General features: G+C 39.0%; 1 pseudogene; it reads right to left on the reverse strand.

Moving 5' to 3' along the window:
* Positions 1-11: 11 nt before the first annotated feature.
* On the reverse strand, positions 12-22,525 carry LOC113079827 (PHD finger protein 20-like; annotated as a pseudogene).
* Positions 22,526-22,543: the final 18 nt, after the last annotated feature.

Consider the following 22,543-nt stretch of genomic DNA (forward strand, 5'->3'; position numbering starts at 1 on the left):
GTGCGATCTGCTGGTCCCAGGTCAGTCAGGAGCTGTCTGATGCGATGTTTTGAGTTGAGGGAGACGGCCCAGTGGATCTGGAGGCTCAGCTCACCTGTGTAGTCTAGCCAACTCTCCAGCACTTGCATTATGATACCGACATGTTAATACGAGCAAAGAGTTAAAGTACATCCATCTGAAAGTGTTTTACAGTTTAAATATTTTTTTTGTTTGTAAAAGTCTCACCGTCTAGTTCTCGCTCGATAAGGTCCATCCTGTGCGTCACCTCGTCCTGCACTGCTTCAATGTGCTCCAGCAGGTTCAGCTGCCACTGCTGGTGCAGCACAAGGTCAGGGTCAGGCTTTGGGTCAGGGGTCACAGGGTCAGCCTCCTCTCCTTGAATTCTAGCACACAACTCTTTTCCTGCTCCGCGGAAACCAGTTGCTTCATACGGCACTCCAGCTCCTGACAACAGAAACCAATGAGTCACATTTTTGGTGTGTGATGACTATTGGTGAAGCTGCAACTATTGCCAGCACTGTGACAAATTTTTAACAGACTTTGAGCTAATTGGACGACATGCATCAAACTGATTTACAACCAGATCTCAATCTGGTATGAAAACAGATTGTTTTTTAAACAAAAACTGGTTTGACAAATACATATTTCACAAACAGTTCTTAAATGGTTTTGAAAATGAACAAACTGATTTAAAAAAAAAAAAAAATCCTAGTCTGATTTAAAAATTCTTAAACTGGTTTGAAAAATAGAGTATCAGTTGGTCTGAAAACAGATTTCGAACCATTTAAAATCATACTGAACTGAATCAAGCAGTTGTGAAAACATCAAATATTTAGAAAACAGACTTCAAACTGGTTTAACAAAAAGCAAACTGACTTAAAAACAGATCTCAAACTGGTTTGAAAATAGATTATCAAATCTGTATGAAAACAGTTTGAAAACAAAACTTGTTTGACAAATACAGATTTGACAAACAGTTCTCAATTGGTTTTCACCAATAAAAAAAAACAAACAAATCTGATTTGAAAACTCTCAAACTGGTTTGAAAATAGATGATCAATCTGTATGAATACAGTTTGAAAACAAAACTGGTTTGGCAAATACAGATTTAACAAACAGTCCTCAAATGGTTTTGAAAATTATCAAACTGATAAAAAAAAAAAAAAAATCTGATTTGAAAACTCTCAAACTGGTATATGTAGTATCAGCTGGTCTGAAAACAGATTGTGGAAATGTGCCGCAGGAGAATGATTTTGTAATTGACACACCTAGTCTTGTGATTAATTGTGTACACTAAAAAAAAACCATAACTGTGTGCTTGAATTTTAGGCCAAGTGCACAGTAAAAGTTGCTTGTAACTTACCTTACTAAAGGAGCGGTCGGCCAGCTGAAGCTTGTGCTGGTCGTGGTCCAGCTGCGTGCCGTACCTCTGCTCGGCCATCTCTAGAAGGTCCTCTGTGCTCCTCAGACTGTCCTCCAGCTCAGAACCGCACCGTGTCTCCACCACAAGTCTTCTCTCCACCGCAGGGTAGTATGTACGGGGCTTCTGGTAGCAGTGCTCGCTGCTAATGTACGAGTCCTGGAAAGAGCAATGCGTTTCCACAGGTGATGGGACTTCGCTCTTCAATGTCTCGAACTCATTCGCTCCCATTCCAATGGGTGAGGAGGGGAAGGGTGTAGCTATGCCCGAGTCACCTGCCGTCTTCCTCCGCAGGCTGTCTGCAGGTGTCCAGGGCTGCCGCCAGAACTTCAGGTCTGGGTGGGCTTGTGTCCTAAAAAGAGTGCAGCTTTGCTTCATACCTCAATCTTTCACAGTTGACTTTATTAGTCAAATAGCTGGGTGCATCAAGAGCATTAGAGCAGAGGAATTACTTACTGTAAGATGCTCATTTTGAGCTGAAGGCCGTTCAGGACCTCAAACACACGGTGGACGTCCCCCAGGAGCTGATGGGCAGTTACCACTTTCTTACTGTTCTGGTGGGAGTAGTTCTCCTCCAGGAAAGACAAGCCATACATGTGACCGCTGCTCAGCCAGTCTTTATCATACCAGTACCTTTGACTCTGTCTCTGGGCTGCATACAGAAACACGCACATTTAACGATTAATACAAATCCCAACAACAAAATGTAATGAAGTGGTTGTCATATTTTGATCCTTGTTCTGTTTTGCCAACACATGAAGACAAACGAACATCAAATTAAAAGCTATTGTATGCTAAGCGGAGATGGTTTGGGGAGGTTCTGGTGTCTCACCTGGTGGGTCTCTGCAGATGTAGCAGCTGTAGCTGTCTGGCACACTGTCCTCATACAGACCCATACACGTCCCATGCTGCCAGCACAAACACTCATCACACTGCAGAGAGCACAGGACACACCCTTCAATCTCCCATGCATATTAACCTTTAAAAGCCTAATGTATAACCACATCAAATTATTCATTATTCACAAAATAATTCAAGTAATTGTGCCAGTGCTTAACGGATTTAAATTATGTGCTTATTTGTTTTCTTCATACTATAGCGACTTCTAGGAAACACAAAACCGATGCCATCAGATGGGGAAATAACGATGATTGTCTTCTGTTCTGTAGAGCTCAACATTTACAGCTGATTCCATATTATATCAACTCTGATACTGATCTGAATCAAAACTGATCTGATTTGAGATCAGCCTTAACTGCTGAACTGAACTGAACTCAACTGAAATAACACTGAACAGACCTGAGCAATGATTTTACTGTATCTCAGAGCTGCTTTACAGCAGAATCTTAATTGTCTCTATAGCCGAGTTTCCATAATCGATTCAATTATTTTCCTGTTTTTATATAAACGTATATTCAGTGGTTACAGAAAATAATTTTCTTTAAAATAATCACATTTTGTTGCTTTGCAGCCTGAATTGAAGACGGACACATTTTTGGTTTTATCCAGCTGTATAACACAAACTTTCCAGAAAAAAAAAAACAGAATCACTGAGTTAGAAAAAGGATCAACCCCTTGAGTCAGCTTTTTGTTGAACCACCTTATGCTTTAATTACAGCCTTTAGTCTGTTGGGACAGGTCTCTACTAACTTTGCACACCTAGACTTTGCAATATTTTCTCACTCCTCTTTGCAGAACCGCTCAAGTTCAGTTCAATTTGATGGTGAGTGTTTGTGGACTGCAAATTATGATTTCAAATTATGCTGCACTTTATGCATTTGCCCACTGTCATATTCATGTCATATTCATTGTGTGCTGTATGTAAAATGAGTTTTACCCTGGCTTTATTTGAAAAATATGATTCCCAATGCACACAGACTTCCCAGAATACTGAGTGCCCTGTTGATTACAGTGTTTACTTTGCTTTTTATATATTATAATTATCTAAAATATTTATTTATTTGTGAATAATACTGTCATCTAAAGTATAAGTATGTTTCTTTTACATATTTATGTTTAATCCATTGTCAAATGATTTCAAATTTCTTAAATGTTAATAATAATAAAAAATTGGCCCCCTGCTTTCCAAGATATCGCTATCGGCTGTCAAAAAGATTGGTCGACCACTATTATATATGCACACACACACACACACACACACGTTTGTGTATATATAATAGTGGTCGACCAATTTTTTGATTGCAGGCAATATTACATGCTTATTATATTAAACATTAATAATTCAACACATAATAAAAATTTATTAAATTACAGTGAAATACCTGTATATATAAACAAATATATATATGTGAAATATCTTAAATTATTTTATAGGCAATTCAATCGTGTTTATGAAAGAAACTTATTTATGAAAAAAATGTGGGAGAAATTAAAAAAACAAACAAACAAACAAAACAAACAAATTCAGAGGGTTGAGGTCTGGTCTGATTTCAGAGGATGGTATCTCACCTGAATCATGAAGTCGTTCTCCTCCTGTGCTTCACAAATACAGCGTATGATCTCAGAGCCGTGAGTGAGTGTTTCCACACCCTGCTCTGAGAGGGGCACGTTCAGATCCAGCTCAGTGTCAGACTCGTCCTCACTCCATACAGGACTGTCCGAGGACAAATCACTGCTGCTGTCTTCACCTGGACGAAACAAGACGACCACAATACACACTAGGGCAGCAGATTTGAGCTGATTTTATAACACCGTCATCCATGCAAGACAATCAGCAACTCTAACCACACATGCACACACGTTAAAAACATACAGCACTAGAGAGAAAAATCTACAGAGCGGTTGACATCTGACAGTGGAAACTAGTCAAGACACTGAGAAACACACAAGGCAGGCAGCTGTGAGTTCGGAGGACCTGCGCTCTGTGGTACCCACCCTGGCCGAGCATCTTTTCAGGGCAGTGTCCCGTGTAGGATCGGTGTGTGAGGGAGAGGGGCAATTTGTGGGCCGAATTCAGATTGCAGGGGAGAGGTTTTAGGCCAATGCTCTCCTCAGTGCTGTAACAGTCTGTCAGAGGAGGAAGAGCAGACGCCACACAGGGTTAAACACAGACGAGTGCTCCTCACCCACGAGGCGGCTTGTAGATCCGATTCAGTTCTTGATGTTGTCAAGAGGGATTGGCAACCAAAACGCTCATTTTGTGGGTGGCTGTGCACTTTCAGGGTCTATTAATAACTCAAAATGACACATAGATTTGGTGTCCCAGCGCTGACACAACGTGCAGTCATTTAAATGTGTTGAGCTCTGCTTCTAAAATGATTGATCTTCAGTAATAAGTGAATTGAATAAAACAAGTCAATTTCATTTAAAAGACAATTTGTACATTATCTTGCATTTACTCTGAGTGGCATGTGGGAGAGGCTCTTATTAATGAGTCAAAAACTGATTGGCTGCTCACGAGTGAAATTAAATTGCAAATATTCTATAAAATGACATTTAAAATGTGCTTTAAAAATGATTTATTTTAGACATATTTGTATTGTTTTATTTAATTACATTTTAAACATTAAATCATTTTAAATATCAATATATTTTTTACTTTAAATTATTTGATAATTTTAACTACATTTTAAATCATTAAATAAATAAGCAGTCTTTAATATGTCCATTAATTAAATTAACGGTTTTCATTTTGTTTATTTATTTTACTATCAAACGTCTTAACTTTTAAAGACAAGTTTACAAGTTTAGTAATTTATGAACAGGCAGTAGTAATGGGCAGTAGAAGGCAGTAATTTTAAATTTATTGACATCATATACCGTTGCTCGAATACACTGCCAGGTCTGAAGTAATTTGACATAATTGAGGAATACTTCAGAGAAAGTTTGCAGCTCGAGCAGACAAACACAGGGGACAGCAGAGAGCTGAAGACACACAGAGACATCACTGCACTATAACAGCCGTCTCACCTGACTTCGACTTCCTTTTCTTCTTCTTCTTTTTCTTCAGTTTGATGCGGAAGAAATCCCTCTGCCGCTTCTCCCTCAGCCTCTCCCGTTCTTTCGCTCCTTCAGATGAGAAAATCAGTCTCTGTTACTGTCATGGCCCGACTGTGGTAGTATGCAGAGGAATCAGCGAGAGCATAATAAGTGAAATGATCACGATGTTCTCCAATACCTGTTTCCTTGGTAACCCAGTCTGTGTCGTCATGCAGCGAGTGGTTGAAGTGCTGGTTCTCTTTGCTCCTCTCTGTGCCCAGCGTGGCCGAGCGCTGCCGGTGTGCCGGGACAGCAGGGGGCGACAGAGTGCGACCTGACTTACTGTCACTCAGAGGAGAGGGAGTATCTGTGGGAGGAATGGTAAACATTATGCTTTTTTTTATTTTACCCTTCTTGTAAAGTGTAATATAGCTGTTTAACGTGAATTTAAAGCTTTTATCCACACAGTTGAGGGTCTATTAGGGAGGCATCGATCCAATACTCGGGATCCGTATCGGCTCCGAAACTGGAATTTTCTGCGGATCTGCCGATCCAAATCCGATATTGTGTGTTATTATTCTGTGTTATTATTGAGCTCCACGAAAGACACAAAAACATTATAAAGCACCAAAACGTTTTAAAGGAATATATTTTAAGTGTTCCGAAGCTGTTCCATAGTTCATTGTGATGTACAGATTAATATTGAAGTCATTAATTTCTAGTTCAGATAAACTCTTCTCTCCGCTTTGGCCGTCTGTCATCCTCCGTTCAGTGTTCAGACTGCGTGTCTCATACGGTTTCTACAGTCGAAGCGATGTAACTCTCTTCAAGAGCACACAGTAACTGAGGTTTAAAACTCTTAAAAGAAAAGGCTCATTAAACTAACGCACAGATTTAATAGACTACGTATCAATATCTCTTCCCTATGTACTTGTGATGTCTGGCTCGCGAACTAATCGTTTGATTTAACTGGATCTTCTTAGTGAACCAGTTCACCAAATCGGACTGAATCGTTTGAAACGGCTCACGTCTCCAATAAGTAACGTTATTAATCCACAAAGATTATTAATAGTCTCTCGTTCTGTCCCATCTATCACATGTTGCTGCCTTTATTACTGTGCTACACATTTAAAAGAAACATCTTTTACATTTCTATAGAAAAGTATATACCTGTTTTTACATTAAAGTATTTTACAACAATACAAAGAGCAATGTTTACATTTTACCAGATTTTAGACTTAATCACTTTTATTTGTAAATAAAATATTTCACTATATTTTTTTTATTATTATTGTGCACCTGTGATTAAGAATTCTAGAATCAAGAGTATCTTTTGCTGCTGAATTATCCACTAACCTAGTTTATAATAGTATTTTTGTCATGGATTATGATTACATATTTTTTTCATTTGATTTGTATCGGATTTGATCGGTATTGGTTCTGAAAAAATGGTAGCGTTGCATCCCTAAAGTCGATGCATCCCACAGAATTGAGTTAACATGTTTCAATTCTATTTTTACTTAGAATTATGACTTAATTTAATTTTCCCACTAAGGAATAAAAAAAAACTATTAAACTATAAAACTACTAAAACTATTTCTTACAATTCTGACTTTTTCTTTTAACTTTTTATCCAGTCTATTTATTTTCTCTCAATTCTGAGTTTACGAGTAAACGCATAAATACAATGTCAGCAGACTTGATCGACAACTCAAACAAAAATAAACCCCCACACAAACGGCAAAAGTGAATACTGATAGACAAAGTGCACTAACGGTGGGAAGCCGAGACGGTCCGGCGCCTGCGAGGGGTCTCCTTGCTGTGGATCTGTTTTTCTGAGGAGCGCGTCTGGACACAGCGAGGGGGGCTTGGGTCGTTCTGTGCATGATAGTACTTCATGTGGTAGTGCAGCAGGGACGCCTTGCGGAAAGACTTGAGGCAGCCCGCGATCTTGCATTTGAACAGGTTGTGGTCCAGCTCGATGGACAGGATAGGGGGCGGCTGGTTTTTGATGACCCTGTACACTGAGAGAGGAATAAGGTCACATACCGGCAGGCTTTTATACTGTATTGGTGAGAGAGAGAGAGTGAAAGCGAGGGTGGTGTACTCACATGGTTCTCTGCTATACTTGTTTGTGGTTGGGAGGTGGATTGTTTGCGGCTGTTTGACTGCTGCAGCTGAGAAAGCAGGGCGCTAGTTAGCACATCATATATTTGCATAAATGCCGAATTAACCAGATCTGTACATACTCTGAAGAAAATGCAAGTGGTGCCTTGTGCAAAATTCACTGCTACAATAGCAGGGTGCTATTGTCATTTGCATAAACATCTGATTTATTAGTTTTTGAATTATTACATGTAATACTGACTATAATAATGATGTAAACGTCTTAACCTGCAACGGTTGCCAATGGACTGGTGACTGATGTTGTTACACACGTCACAGGAACTATATTGGATTTAATATTTGGCTGCTTCATCCACTTTTTTATGATACAACGCTACAGTGACTAATTTCAAAAATGTGGATGCAAGGGTTTTGAAACCACAATAAAGAACAAATCTTATAGTTAGAAACTGTTGTATTCACACACTGTAATTAAAGTCTACTTTACTTAACCTATGAACTCCATTAATATCTTCAGCTTCAAATGTTAAACCATAAAGCTTTTATTTTAATTAGAGCTGGGCGATATATCAAATATTAGCGATAGTATCGGAATAATTTTGAAGACGATGTAAAATGTCAATATATCGGGAATATCGATTATTTCAAATTCAAGCATACTTTCCCAAAAGAACGCACCGAATGTCCAAAAAAGGAACCTGTAACTGCTGACTGCTCTACGCCCCTCTAATACGAGAGCTTAATGATAGCGGTTGCCAGATAACAAGAGTTTAATTCTCCGAATCAGAGCTCCACTGTTACAAGGATACATTTTCTGCCCGGTGTTTGCTTATTTTAAGCAATCTGGCAACCATGCACACGTGCTCACTCCTCATTGCGGAAGAGCCGCCGACGATAATCTGAAAACACCAGGCGGCAAGGAACTCGACCGGAAGTTGAAGTCTGTTGTGTGCTGCCATCTTTTAGCAGAACTTCACTTGCGTTAGCATTCCCATTGACTCCCATTCATTTTGGTGTCACTTTGACAGCGAATAACTTTACATCTGAGGTGTTTAAAGACTCCGTTTGTCCATTATTTATTTCTAAAGATACATGAAAATGTATAAAGGGCTCCATTACCTTCTATGTTACATTATGGCCCCGTATAATCAGTTTTTGTAAAAAATAGGCTAACGATTGTGTGATAACCACTCGACTCTCTGTCGCATTACCGTACAGACAGGAGGAGAAGCTCGCAGGCAATTAACTTAATATGGCGTACTGGTGTTACATTTTAAAATACTATACAAAATAATTAATCAGAATACTTTCTCCTGCTCACTCACGACAAAGAACTCCCCGCTCAAGCTCGCCGTCTCTGCAAGATTAACGAAGGCAGTTTGCACGCACAGCTACTAGAAGATTTACATCTGTCAGACAGGTTGCTGACGTCGTCAAGCTTCGTTTGAGTCTGCGCGTCAGAAACGGAAGTGCTAAAAAACGCTAAAAATGGGCTTCACTTGTCTCAATTGAGTTCCAATGGGGGCGCTGTGTCCATTTCTTTTACTGTCTATGGAAAACACTAACAAGCTGGAATTGAGCGATCTAATGAAAGCGTCGTTCAGCCGGTTTGTGTTCTGTCATGAGATCTCAACTGTATTGTTTGCATTTGTGATCGCAAAATAAATGCACTTACTCGACCGCTGATGTTTGAATAGAGAAACATAGGAATTACTATTGGGGAATTTCACTGATGTTTACCAGTTTCCATAATATAGACATAGAGAATGCAAAAGTCTTCGGTATTCATTTATATATATTTATATTTAAGAAATAACTATGTGCTTCAGCAACTAGCTCCCCATCTAAGAGGGTTTTTAATGTCAGTAGGAACATAGTTTCATGCCACAGAGCTTCTCTTAAAACCGCAGACAGTTGACACACTTGTGTTCTTAGCTTAAAAACTTGTTAAAAAAATTAAAATAAAATACTTATCCCAGTTGCATAGTATAAATTGTGAATTGCATCCACTAAAAAGTTGACGGAATGCACTTTCTGTACTTAATTTGCACTGCTTCAGTTACATATAGGCCTACATGTATTCATTTAATAAAAAGCAGTAAGTAAGTTTTTAGACCAATCTCTTGGTCTAGATTTTTTTTAACTGCTTAAAGGAACACTCCACCGTTTTTTGAAATAGGGCTTATTCACATTATTTCCTACATTTAGATAGGTGGGCAAATGCATTTTTGTGTCAGTGCATGCATTGTTTTAGTTTGACTGGGTCGGCGTTAGCTTAGCTTAGCACAATGAATGGAATCCTTTGTTGCCAGCTAGCATGGCCTGAGTAAAAGTGATCAAAAAAATAAAAAAACCCCACCTAATTACTTCTTGTGGACTGCGTATTCACAACGAGTACAAATAGCGATCCAGATTAACACTAGGCGATTTCCTAGGCAGATATTGGCTTGGGACTATATTATGGGGAAGCACAGGCGAAGCACTGCTGCTTAGGCGAAGCACTGCTACTTCGGCGCAGAGATATCACGCAACACATGAAATCCCACGACTTCCGTCAACATACCGGCGTGAATAGCAGCTGCCTGGCTATTTTCCTTACAGTACACGAATGGCGATGAACATGGCTGATTTTGAGAGAGACGAAGAGGGTGACTTCTCAGACAGTCAAGAAACAAACCATACCTGTTTGAACCAGAGTTTACAGAAGACGAGCTGCGTGCTTTGGAAATAGAACGACAGTAGGAGACTGCGGTCAAGCCAGCCGCACTTCAGAAAAACACCGTCAAGCCAGCCGCGAGTGAAATTTATATGCGCGTGTATTAGTTGCGATCGCTCAACAGCCTGAGGACGTGAGGATGAGAGCCAACATGAACTGGTGGTGTGAATGTGGGGGAATATGCCAATCTATGCCGACGGAAATAGAGTGTCTGTGCTGTAGAGAGTGGGACATGTTTTTGCCATTGATGACCAGGCTCAACACGTCAGATCAAGATGAGCTTGCCCGAAGTTGTGTCACATCTACAGAGGATTTCACGGCGCTGATCCATTCTGCAGTACTCGATTTTTTTTTCCGGTGTGACAAAGTGAACTGGAAAAAACACCCCACGCCGAATGGACCAAATGGACAGCTGTCCACAGAGTAAGTGATTATTTTAATCATGACGCATGTATAGATCGACCCATATTATACCTGTATTCACATAGAGTTGATGTTTTCATGTGTTGCGTGATATCTCTGCGCCGAAGCAGCAGTGCTTTCTTCTGTGCTTCCACATAATATAGTCCCAAGTCAATATCTGCCTAGGAAATCGCCTAGTGTTAATCTGGATCGCTATTTGTACTCGTTGTGAATACGCAGTCCACAAGAAGTAATTAGGTGGGGGTTTTTTTATTTTTTTGATCACTTTTACTCAGGCCATGCTTGCTGGCAACAAAGGATTCCATTCATTGTGCTAAGCTAAGCTAACGCCGACCCAGTCAAACTAAAACAATGCATGCACTGACACAAAAATGCATTTGCCCACCTATCTAAATGTAGGAAATAATGTGAATAAGCCCTATTTCAAAAAACGGTGGAGTGTTCCTTTAAATAAGCTGTTTAATCTAAAAAAAAATTTTTTTTAATGGGCAAAAGAAAATCATGTTTTTTTATTATTTAAATGCAAATGCAAACATATCGAGATATATATCGAATATCGTAAAAATTGACAATATCGAGATATCACTTTTTTTTTTTATATATCGCCCAGCCCTAATTTTAATGATGAAAAAAATACATAAATCAACAGGTTTCTAAAAGCTTTTACAAATTTGGAGAAATTAGTTGCATATGTTGCATTATTAAATTATATGATAGCCCTAACAAATTACATTTCAAAATCTATTAAAATAGTTTCACAATAGTACTTTTTTTTAAGAGACTTCTTCAAAATAAATAAACAAACGCTCACCCTTAGTATGAAAAATAGCAATAATGACTCCGTCTTAATCACATCTGATAATCAAAATGAAACACAGGAGGATGTTTACCAAGATCAGGTGTGGATCCTGCCTCCTCTTTGGGTGCTGTATTTTCTACATGACTGGTTGGGCCATCCTTACTTTCTGAAGTCTCTGGGACAGAGTCTGATTTAACCGGTTTGATCTGGGATTGACTGTTTCTGTCTATGAGGGGATCAGAGACATAATGTCCTGTCAGACGGTTTAATCTCCAACCAGTATAAAGAATAACAAGTGGAAGAACAAGAATGAAGTATGATGAAGTGACAGAGAGAGCGAACCTGTGCTTGAATTGGCTCTGCTTCTTTTAGACGGTGGCATCTGTCCTGTTGATGCACGTCTCTTCCTCAGTTCTGGACCACTGGACTTTTCCACATCTATTCCTGTGAGAGACACAAACCACAAACTTGAATCATCAAGCCTGAGAATAACACACGAGTAAATCACCTAGTTTGTAAGCAATTTGCTCTTTTAACTGAAAGGCGGGACTCTCTGTCCTACAGATATCAAATTGAGCATTATGATTTCTCCCAATCATTTTTATTGAAGTGCTCCATCTCCTCTCTTAACACCACTCAGCAAATGCTGTCCGTTGGTGTGTGTGTGTGAGGTTGAATCTGGCTCTTGGAACTGAATCACAACCAAATGAAATATTCAGATGTAACACCACCATGTTCGTCCAAACCAGACTCACCATCTGCCATCCTACTCCGTGTCCTTCTGGGCAGGCTGGGGCTTTCATCTGTTGCTTCTTCCTTCTCTTTCTCGTCTCCTTCGTTCTTGTCCAAGCCATTTTGAAGTGCTTTGGACTCCTCCTGTCCACCATTCATCTCTTTCTCCTCTGGTTTGTCCGATTCTCCATTCTCAAGCCGTTCGGTCTTGTTTTCTTCACTGGGCTGTTTTTGGTCGTGCTCAGCAGAACTCGGCTCAGATTCGTTTAATATCTTCATTTCAGTACTTTCTCGCTCTCCCCCATTCTGGAGATTTCTGGACTCATCCATCACTGTGGCGTCGTCTTCATCCTCCTCCGATTCACTCTCTCCATCCTGGTCAGACGTGCTGTGTCTCGAGCCGTTACTCCTGCTGTTGCCGTTCTCCTTGGCCCTCCATTTTTTCCCGTTCTGATGACCCCGCTTTCGAGTCCTCTGATTAGTCCTGCCTTCAGAGCTCTGTAGATAGAGACAAACTCATTAAACCAGTCTTTAATGGCCTGGTTTAGTCATTATTAGAGCGGAGGCAATCACTTCTCACCTCCTTGTGGAACGGCTTCACCTTAATTCCCTTCACTGTCTTTATGACTCCATCAAAAAACTTCACTGTGTAGAAACCTGAGACATCACACAAGCACAGCCATTAGTAATGCTCAACACATCCATAATATAATGGGTATAAAATACACATCTATGAAAGATGCACTGATAATAAAATTCTTGCTGATACTGATTAACTGATTTATTGCCACATTGAGGCTATTCTATTGTATAACCACTTATTTAAAAACTTGAATCAATTATCTAATTTGCAACAAGCGAATTTAGGCATCACAACATTATAAGTTAACAGTATGAAATATAAATATTTAGATACTGCCTATATTCTATTTTCAGAAAATTTTATATTTTACATTTACTATTCACATTAAGTGTTTTTAAATATTAACATGACAGCAAAGTTAATATGAAAATACAGGAAATGAGCAGCACTTATAAATATGCAATATTAAATATAGATATCTATATAATACTTAAGATTGCGTGATATAAATTGTCTATTTTTTTTTCATCCCCTTTGTCTTGAGACCATGTGGACCTATTTTGGTGGCAATTGCATGAAATTCCTAGGAGGAGTATCTCAAAATCCACAGCTTGTGCTTTTCACAAAACCCTGAGTGCTGATTATCAGAAAGAAAGTTGTTTGGCCTGATGAAATCTATACATGCATGAATTGTGGTGACTGTAGGTCAAAAGCTTTTATTAAGGGCCAACAGAGCCCTTCAAATATGACTTTATTAAAGGTTGTGCTGTGGCACATGATCCTTTGCAAATCATTCTAATGTGCTGATTTGCTGCTCAAGAAACATTTCTGATTATTATCAATGTTGAAAACACTTGTGTGCTGCTTCGTATTTTTGTGGAAATTGTAATATTTTGTAGATTTATTTTTTATTCAGCATTCTTTGATGAATAGAAAGTTGAAAAGACCATTTATTTGAAATCTTTTGTGACGTTATAAATGTCTTTCACTTCCGATCAGTGTAATGCAAACTTGCTCAAAAATATTCATTTCTAAATTAAAAAAAGGAATGGAAATATAGATTTGACTGTTTAATAAATAAATGTATAAGTTATGATCATTATGATGAATTTTAAATAATTTTATATTTTTTTTTAATAAACTTTGAATTTGAAGCTGGGCCATTCAGAAGATAAACTGAGGATTAACGTTGTGAGTACACACCATCTTTGTCCCGGGACAGGATCTTAGCAGGGTAGTACCGACAGTCTGACCAGCTCGCAAGAACTTTCTGGTTGACATGAAAGCCCTAAGAAGAAAAACATATCTATATATAATCTAGAAACATAATGAGTCAGAGAACAACTTTGCCCATGCAGCCTGTGAGTGACTCAGCGCAGTTAAACAGGAAGTGCTTACTGGAGCGCTCTGCCGTTCAGGGAGACCTTGTTTTCGAAGCTGGATTCGTTGCACGGGTCTGAGGTATGGACTGCTCCAGTCAAACCACTCATCATAACGGTGACTCCACTGCCTGTAGTGGATCAAAACCTTCTCGTCTTCATAGTCAATCCTCTCAATGCTAGCTGCATACCTGTGAACACAAAACAAAGAGTTTGAAATGACCTACTTCAGGTTATTTACAAGTCACATCTGGGTCTCTTTTGAAAAAAAAGATCTTTGAAGGGAGCATTATGAAACATAAAATGAACTTCTATTTAGATGGTTGAGTTTTAGATTTGTCCTGTGGGAACATTTAGAACTTTTTCAAAAATCCTGGAATGCAACAGAACTAGTGGCATCAGCACCAGCGAAGCGTCTGAATTTCAATCAGGCCGAGTGAATGAACGGATGCAGAACGTGAGCAGGGGAAAGACACTGACCAGTTCTTCAGACTGTCCCTCGCCTCCAGCTGTGCTCCCACCTCGAACGTGATCCCACGTCTGTGAGGAGGGCTCTTTGACATGCTGGTCGCACACTCACACACCAACCTATGAAACCAGACACATCATGGGGTCAGAGGTAAAGAATGCAACCATCATGGACCAAGGCGCTCAAATGAATAACAGCCTATATCCTAAGGTACATAATAGAGCCCTTTCAACCACTTTTTTTGCACAACAATTTGATTAGAATTTTATTTGAAGCTGATGATTTGAACACTTATATTTTTCCCCAATACAGATTTTAGTTAGAGCAAGGTTACAGCCGTCGATCGGTTATCTACTTTTTCTAAATGTGCTTAAAATATAATTTCAATGACTTGGGTAACTGGAAGAGCAATTTTTCACTTTCAAAAACCTGGCATGAAAGTACAGACATTACAGTTTAGATAATATTGCTCATAAAAAAAAAGAAAATTGATATTGGATATCTATTATGTAGACTGCAATGTATTCTGTAATTAATGAGCTCTGTTATTGATGCTTCAATCTGAATTTGGCAGCCGATACAGATTTCTTGTCATCTGAAGCAGTGTATCGACTGATGACTGACATATGCCACACACGTCAAAAATATGGGTTACATGAGCTCTTTATATTCACCACATCTCTCATGCTAATTTGTTTACAGTAAACACATATTTTGCTTCTGCGCAATTTATGTTATGATTATGATTTTTAAAGTTGATCAAAACTACACAATGCAAAGCATGACTTTAAAACAAATATTCATTATCATACAACCACTGAACAGCAGACATGATCATAAACAGTCATTACAGATGTCCTAATGATGGGTCTAAATGATTACTGACTGTCTATGGAGCTCACTCATGAAGAGTTGATCATTAAATCTACAAAAAACTACACATTACAAGTCATAAACAAACCTGTCATGCACATAACAACCACAGACAACTGACCACAGAAGAGGAAAAACAGGTTATGTAAAAATAAAAAAAAGAGGACCGAACAGGAGATATTTAGGTACACAGACTAATTGCCCTCATTAACCTCCTCATTCAAACCAAAAGCATACTGGACACATTTGTTTATTTTCTTGGTTTATGGCAACATTTACATAGGGCTGGGTACCGAACTTTGATGCCTTTATGGTATCGAACGAAAAACTTTGATACTATGAGTTTCGAAAAATGATTTATCTTTCGGTGCCAGGTTTCGGTTCCAAAAGCCAAGCGGGTTTTTTTTTCTTTTTTGCCAAATGGCTGTGTCTGTGTGAGCTTGTAGCATACGTGCATGCAAGGACCTAAATTCGCCGTGATTGGCTGTTCACCACCATGTGACGTGAAGGGGAGGATTTCTGAAGATACTCGCAGTCACACAACACAAGTGTAGTTGGTTTTTCTCAAAACGTTTCAGTTTTAAAATGCCAAAGAGGTCTAAAGTGTGGCTACGCTATATAAAAGTGGATGCCGAGTCAGCAAAGTGCAACATATGCGGTATTGCAGCCAAAACTGGCGTTACGGTTTAACTGGTTAACGTGACCAACTTCCTGGTTTAGGTCTCCGCTGCAGATGTGCTGGAACGATTCAGATTCGTCAATTCTGAAAGCACAAAACTGACGTGATATTAAGTGTCTAATAAACGCAGACAAGCTCATTGCATGACTCTGATATTCTTGTAAAGATTACAAGTTATTAGTATGATCGCCCGTTTCCAGGTGAAGTAGGTAGGATAAACAAAAAAAGACGACAGTCACGAATCACCGAGCTACCGATCTACACCGAATCAACTCTAGATCTCTGGATTCAACACAGGACTCTCGGCGTCACATCGTGCAGCTGCTGAATCAAGGAAATGTGGTCGTGTTAACTTGTGACCTGTGTTTGCCTATTATGAAAATAAACCAATAAACCAGAACACTGACTACATTTTATGGTTCATGATGTTAAAGAACATTTCATACTACTGTGATGCTACTCCATGCTACTGTGGATTAATTATAAACTAAAGAAAATGTACCATGTTTTTACTATGGTAAATATGAGTTAACAATAGCGTTTATAATTAACCCACAGTAGCTACAAATGTACAGTTGTCTGAGAAGTCATGAAATGTTCTTTAACCCACAAATACAGTTTGATTTTGCACTAAAAAGTTTTTTTTTTTTTTGTTACATTCCTTTGCATTTTATTTGGTTCAATATTAGCCTGTACAAAATATAATTTGTTTATTTATTTATAATATGTTCATGTTGTGGCAAAAAGGTTTCTCTTTTTTTGTTAATTTTGGCCAAGTTAGGATTGATACCAATCCTGAGTGTCTGCTGGTGCACCCCTATCCAAAAAGCACAACCAGTTGTATTAATAATGTTATCCTGAGTGTGAAGTGTTACCAGAATTAGTTTTAATTAAGGTGAAAAATAAAAGTTTTGTGTTTAATGTATTTGTGTTGATGTTGAAATGGATTTTAAAACATATGGTATCGAAAAAAGTATCGTTAGGAACCGATTATGCCTTACCGTTGCAGTCTATCATTCTTATAATGTAAGTGGATGGGAATAACGGCTAAAACATACAATAAAACAAACCATTGCAGACTTATAAGTGCATTACCACCACCTATCTCTCAAATTGACCATTGACACTATCTACAATGGTCCACTTGAGAGATAGCTGGCAGTAATGCACTTATAAGTCTACGATCTGCTATAAAGCAAGAAGATGATGCCTTACGCGCCTGCTGCTGAGAACGTGCTCAGGAGAGTTCTAACAGCTCGGACATTGCGTCTGCATGAATCAGAGGTAAAAAACTATATAAATACTGTTCAGCACAGACTGATCGTTTTGTGTCTTTACCATAGACTGTATAAAAACATGTAGTGTCCGTGACGTCACCCGTAGACTGCCTAAAGTGTGCAGGGCGAGCCGTCGCTCGCTCGCGACTCTCCCGGACAATCGAAAATGGGCAAAAGGGCGGGAGCTGGTTGCTGGTTGTCACTCAAGTGGCCGCGCCCTTAATTATGCAGAACTTTAAGGCTTAATATAATTTAAACGGATGAGTTATAAAAAAAATTCACCCCCTCACAGTTGTCATGAAGGGCAACATTAGCTACATAGACCAAAATCATTTTTTTGCACCAGGCTGAAAACATGTTTTTTTCCGCTGTAAAGTTGGGCATTTTAACATGGGGAGTCTATGGGATTGACTCTCTTTTGCAGCCAGCCTCAAGCGGCCAGTCGATGCATTGCAGTTTTAGTCACTTCCTTATTGGCTTCACGAGAGAGAGCAGGAGGTTGCTGCTCGGTCTTTACACATCAGTGTCTCGACACAAGCCACTGGGTTTAATTTGGTTTTGTTTGTGTATTTTGGTTTTATTGTATGTTATAGCCGTGATTCCCAACCACTTACATTATAAGAGTGATAGACTGCAACGGTTTGAGTAGAAAATATTGGTGTGTTTTCTACTGAAGAAACAAAGTCACAAACATCTTGGATGCCCTGGGGGTAAGCAGATAAACATCAATTTTTTCATTTTTGGGTGAACTATCCCTTTAAGTATATTTTTGTTTGAAGTATTGTAAGTTACTTCGCTACATTTTAAAACACTAATTACTAAGTTAAAAAATCCCTGGAGACTACAGTAGTAAATAATGGGCAGGAGAACCAACTGGAGCTAAAATCACATGAAATATGCAGACGGACAAGACAGGCGTTACGGTGCAGACCCATCTGAAAACGAAACCTCTTCGTATTCTGCTGAAGTTGAACTACAAGGAGATTAAGTGAACCCCTGGCCATATTTAAGCTCTATTCAGTGTAAGCTGTGTTTGCCTAGGGAGACCAAACTAGCAGCTTATAAAATCTAGAGCTGAAACAACGAATCGATTTAATCGATTAAAATCGATTATTAAAATAGTTGTCAACTAATTTATTAATCGATTCGTCGCTAAATAAATTTTATTTGCCATAAGCGGCTCATTTCGTGCATATTTCAAATCTGCGGTGACCAAAGTGTGGCAGTAAGGAGCCACCGGAGGTTTTACTCAGCCAGTACAGCAGGTGAAGAAGCGAATAGCCAATAGCTGGCCTCGTTTTATGTCACGTGATTCCCGAACAGCGTCTCTGCAGCATTCAGCGGGAAGTGGGAGTACTTTACTTTGAGCCTTCAAAATGAAGAGTTACCTGTAAACTCTGCACTACTGAACTGTTTAAGGGGCCTTTCACATATCGTGTCTTTTGCGTGCTCAAGTTCGTTATTTCCTATGTAGGCGCGCAGTATGCACTCTCATAATGGAAGCGACGCGGTCGCGACACGCACGCAGTGCGATGCGCCCGTTTTTCCAGGCGCGTCCACACCGCATCCATTTATCCTTTGCTGAAATTTCCGGGTCTTCATGGAGAGGGCACGTCATGGTTGCTTAGCAAAGGCAGACGCCTCAGGGGCGCTTCTGCCCGAGCGCTTTGGAAAGAAGGAGAAAGCGGCGCGACTAGCGTTTTCCACGCGTTTTTAGGTGCGATATGTGAACGGCCCCTAAGAATTTTATTTGTGCAGATTCTCCAGTACAAGGTTGTTTGCAAATGTTTAGTCGTAAAAGCTGATAACATTGCTTTTTAACAGTTAACATTTAAAGCTTTACAAACATGTTATGTGATCAGTTTGTCGTTTACCAGTTCATAATTCAGACTTGCAGCCTAATTATGACTGAATGAGAGAGGTAAATGTTTGAGTATATTTAAAATGCACTTCTTTTCTAAGTATTCACTGCTCTTTTTCACACAGCAGGTTTTTTGTGTGTGTCCCAATTTTTTTTCTGGATAACCTTCTGATGGATTTTACTTTAAATTGTGAGTTCCATTCAGGTTTCATGCCATTGGCACTTTTTTTCGAAGGATTGTTTACAATGTCACAGCATAAGCTATAAAGCTTTTTCCCAGTAAATAATAAAATACAATGCACTGCAATTTTATTCTGTTTTATCCTAATACTTCGTGAAAATATGTTCTCAAAGATTCCTTAAGCTTTGTTTGGGATGTTAAACTACTTTAGGAGCTCTAAGGACTGCCATGGTGAAAACAATATTTGAAATCTCCTTGTGAATTTTGCTAGAGTATGGGTCAGTGTTTTGATTGCAGAAGAGTTCGACAAAGGATTACTAACATAATAAAACAACTCCAGGTATATTTTTGATGAGGATATGACAATGCAAAATGGTTAAAATCTCTTAAAAATCTATGCTAAATGATAAAGACCCTTTATTAATAATTTACTTGGGGAAAAAATGGAAAAAACTAAAATATAAGTACATAAACCGATTAATCGATTAATCGTAAAAATAATCGACAGATTAATCGATTATCAAAATAATCGTTAGTTGCAGCCCTAATAAAATCTCTACATCAACCCTTTGCAAGCATCTATAGGTAAGATAAATAAATACTTGCATCATTGCTTGCTTTGGTGGTTAAAATGAAGCTTTGACAGTTTAGCAAAAGGTTTTCCACAAATTAACCAAAAGAACAGTGGTGCAGGGTGTGCAATATATATATCATCTGCAATAATATCATGATGATGTTTTTTTTCATGGGTGGCAACTATCTGGTGGCAGAAAATGGCAGTTTTAACATGGCATTCTACAGAAACCATGGATTAAAATAAAAAGAGCCATGTCAAAGTTCTAACTTTTTTCTTGCAATTGCGAGATTATACCTCACAATTCTGGTCAGAAATATTAACTCGTCATTCTCTCTTTCCCCCTCGGCTCAGAGTCATGAGTTTATATCCCAAACTTCTGTTCTTTTTTTCTTCAGAATGGACAAACTCGCAACTGTTGCTTTGTTATTAAGTCTGAACTAGGAGATATAAACCTTCATTTGCAAGAAAAAAAAAGTCAGATTTGTGAGATAAAATAAGTAAATGTTTTGTAAAATGTTATAGGTTTAAATAGTATTCCATTCTTTAACTATAGGGCTAATAGAAAATTCCCCCTAAGTGAATATGCAGACCTATTGTTTCAAATGTACTCTTTAAAATAGGGTCACCATAGCAGGTTTCACTTGTTACCAGTGTTTTTCTGCCACCACAATGTGCGCACAGCTGCGAGTGACATTACTGTGTCGTCTACTACAAATTGGTCATTATATATATATATATATTTATTTATCTATTTTTTTACATAATAACTTTGATATTACTAGATATATTTTAACAGTATGTTGCCCACCATTACTCATATTGCATGATGATAAATACATTTATAAAAACAATAATGTATTAGCAATCAAGAAGCAATTACAAATTACATAATTGTTGTTCAATGGCATCATTACTTACTACTTATTAAAGACACTATGAATGAAATACTACTACTACTACTACTAATAATAATATATAGTTTTATTAATATTTTGTCAGATAAACCACATGTTGAGGCTGTGCTTGCTTTGGTTTTAAAAAAAGAAACATTTGTCATCCATAAGAATATTCTCATTTTTGTGGGTCCCTGGAAGCACTTTTTTTTCCAAGGCTGGTAGAGTGAGGAAAAACATTACAATGCAAATAAGTATGCCAGTCTGAAGAGTGGAAAAAGCTAATGAAACAGGAAGAATCCCAGATTCCTTCTTAAATCAAATAGAAAAGACTGACATCGTTTAAACGAAAATCCTGTCTTTATCATCAACTAGCTTCATCACGATCACATGCACGCGCGTCATCACACGCGTCGCTGAAGTTTCATAACGGACTCTGGCGCGTATCCAGGCGTCCTCTCGGACAGACACGCTCCTACCGGCTGCATACACATTCAGTACGTCATAATCGCGGGAAACCGGCACCTTTGGTTAAATCAACGCATTCACAAACTCCATGGCTCTCCCGCTTAACGGTCACGCATTTCTACAGGCGCTCGAGCGCGGCGTGACGCAAATGGCGCGCAATCCGTTTCCTTGTTTACATTGTCAGGCCAGCGGCTCATTTCTACACAGATGTCATAACAAGCCGCAATCAGCACAGCAGACGACAGTGAACGAAGATAAACGTGTTTTTTGTAGGAGGAGGAAAATATCAACGCATATATCAAAGAGATCAGGCATTTGACATTTCCTCTACTTCGCATGCGAAGAAAACGTGGGTGCAACGTTGTCTGCGAACTTGACGCTTAACGTTACTGCTGTACAAAAACGAACAAAAACGCTATGCGATACGGCCTGTACTGCACAACGACGAGCCAGACTATCAAAATAAAGTTTAAGTAATTTGCTTGGCATTTTAAAATACTATTTTGACATCGCATTATTCAGATGCCGACAACGATGCGCAACAACAGTAAACCATTTGATTGGGTGAACGCCCTGACTGACGCGAGCTCCGGCGTTCTGATTGGACCGCACATCTGTCACTCAAACTCTGACGCTCAGCGGCCTCCGCTAGGCCTACTCCTTGCTGCATGGGTCTAACGTAATAATGAGTCGAACAAAAGTCTCCCAGCTATTTAAGAAGCCTAAACGCCCATTCATCGCGATCTACTTAAAGAGCATGACCGAAGCCGCTGACACTTCCAACGAACGCACTTATTGATAAAATCACTTCCATGCGTCCCATTAGCATCAAACACGGGGACCACATGCATGGAGGCAAGTTTCGTTTTAACAGCAACATCATCACTTAAAAAATATACATTTCACAATTACAACAAATAAAACATCTAAAACAGCTCCTTACTATTTTGCAGTATATAATTACAGCGCCGTTTACCTTTAATGTTGATAAATGTACTCCGGCAGCGAAGAAAGCAAATCCACACGCGTGAAGACTGTTTTAAGTCGCATGCTTTGAGAGCGCAGCGCGTCCACGCAGCTTGTTTTCTCCGGCGCGAGCAGCAAGGCCGGCGTCCGCGAGGTGGAGTCTGTCTGCGCATGCGCGCTC

Source organism: Carassius auratus, unplaced genomic scaffold (assembly GCF_003368295.1).
Source record: "Carassius auratus strain Wakin unplaced genomic scaffold, ASM336829v1 scaf_tig00029390, whole genome shotgun sequence".
Lineage (NCBI taxonomy): Eukaryota > Metazoa > Chordata > Actinopteri > Cypriniformes > Cyprinidae > Carassius > Carassius auratus.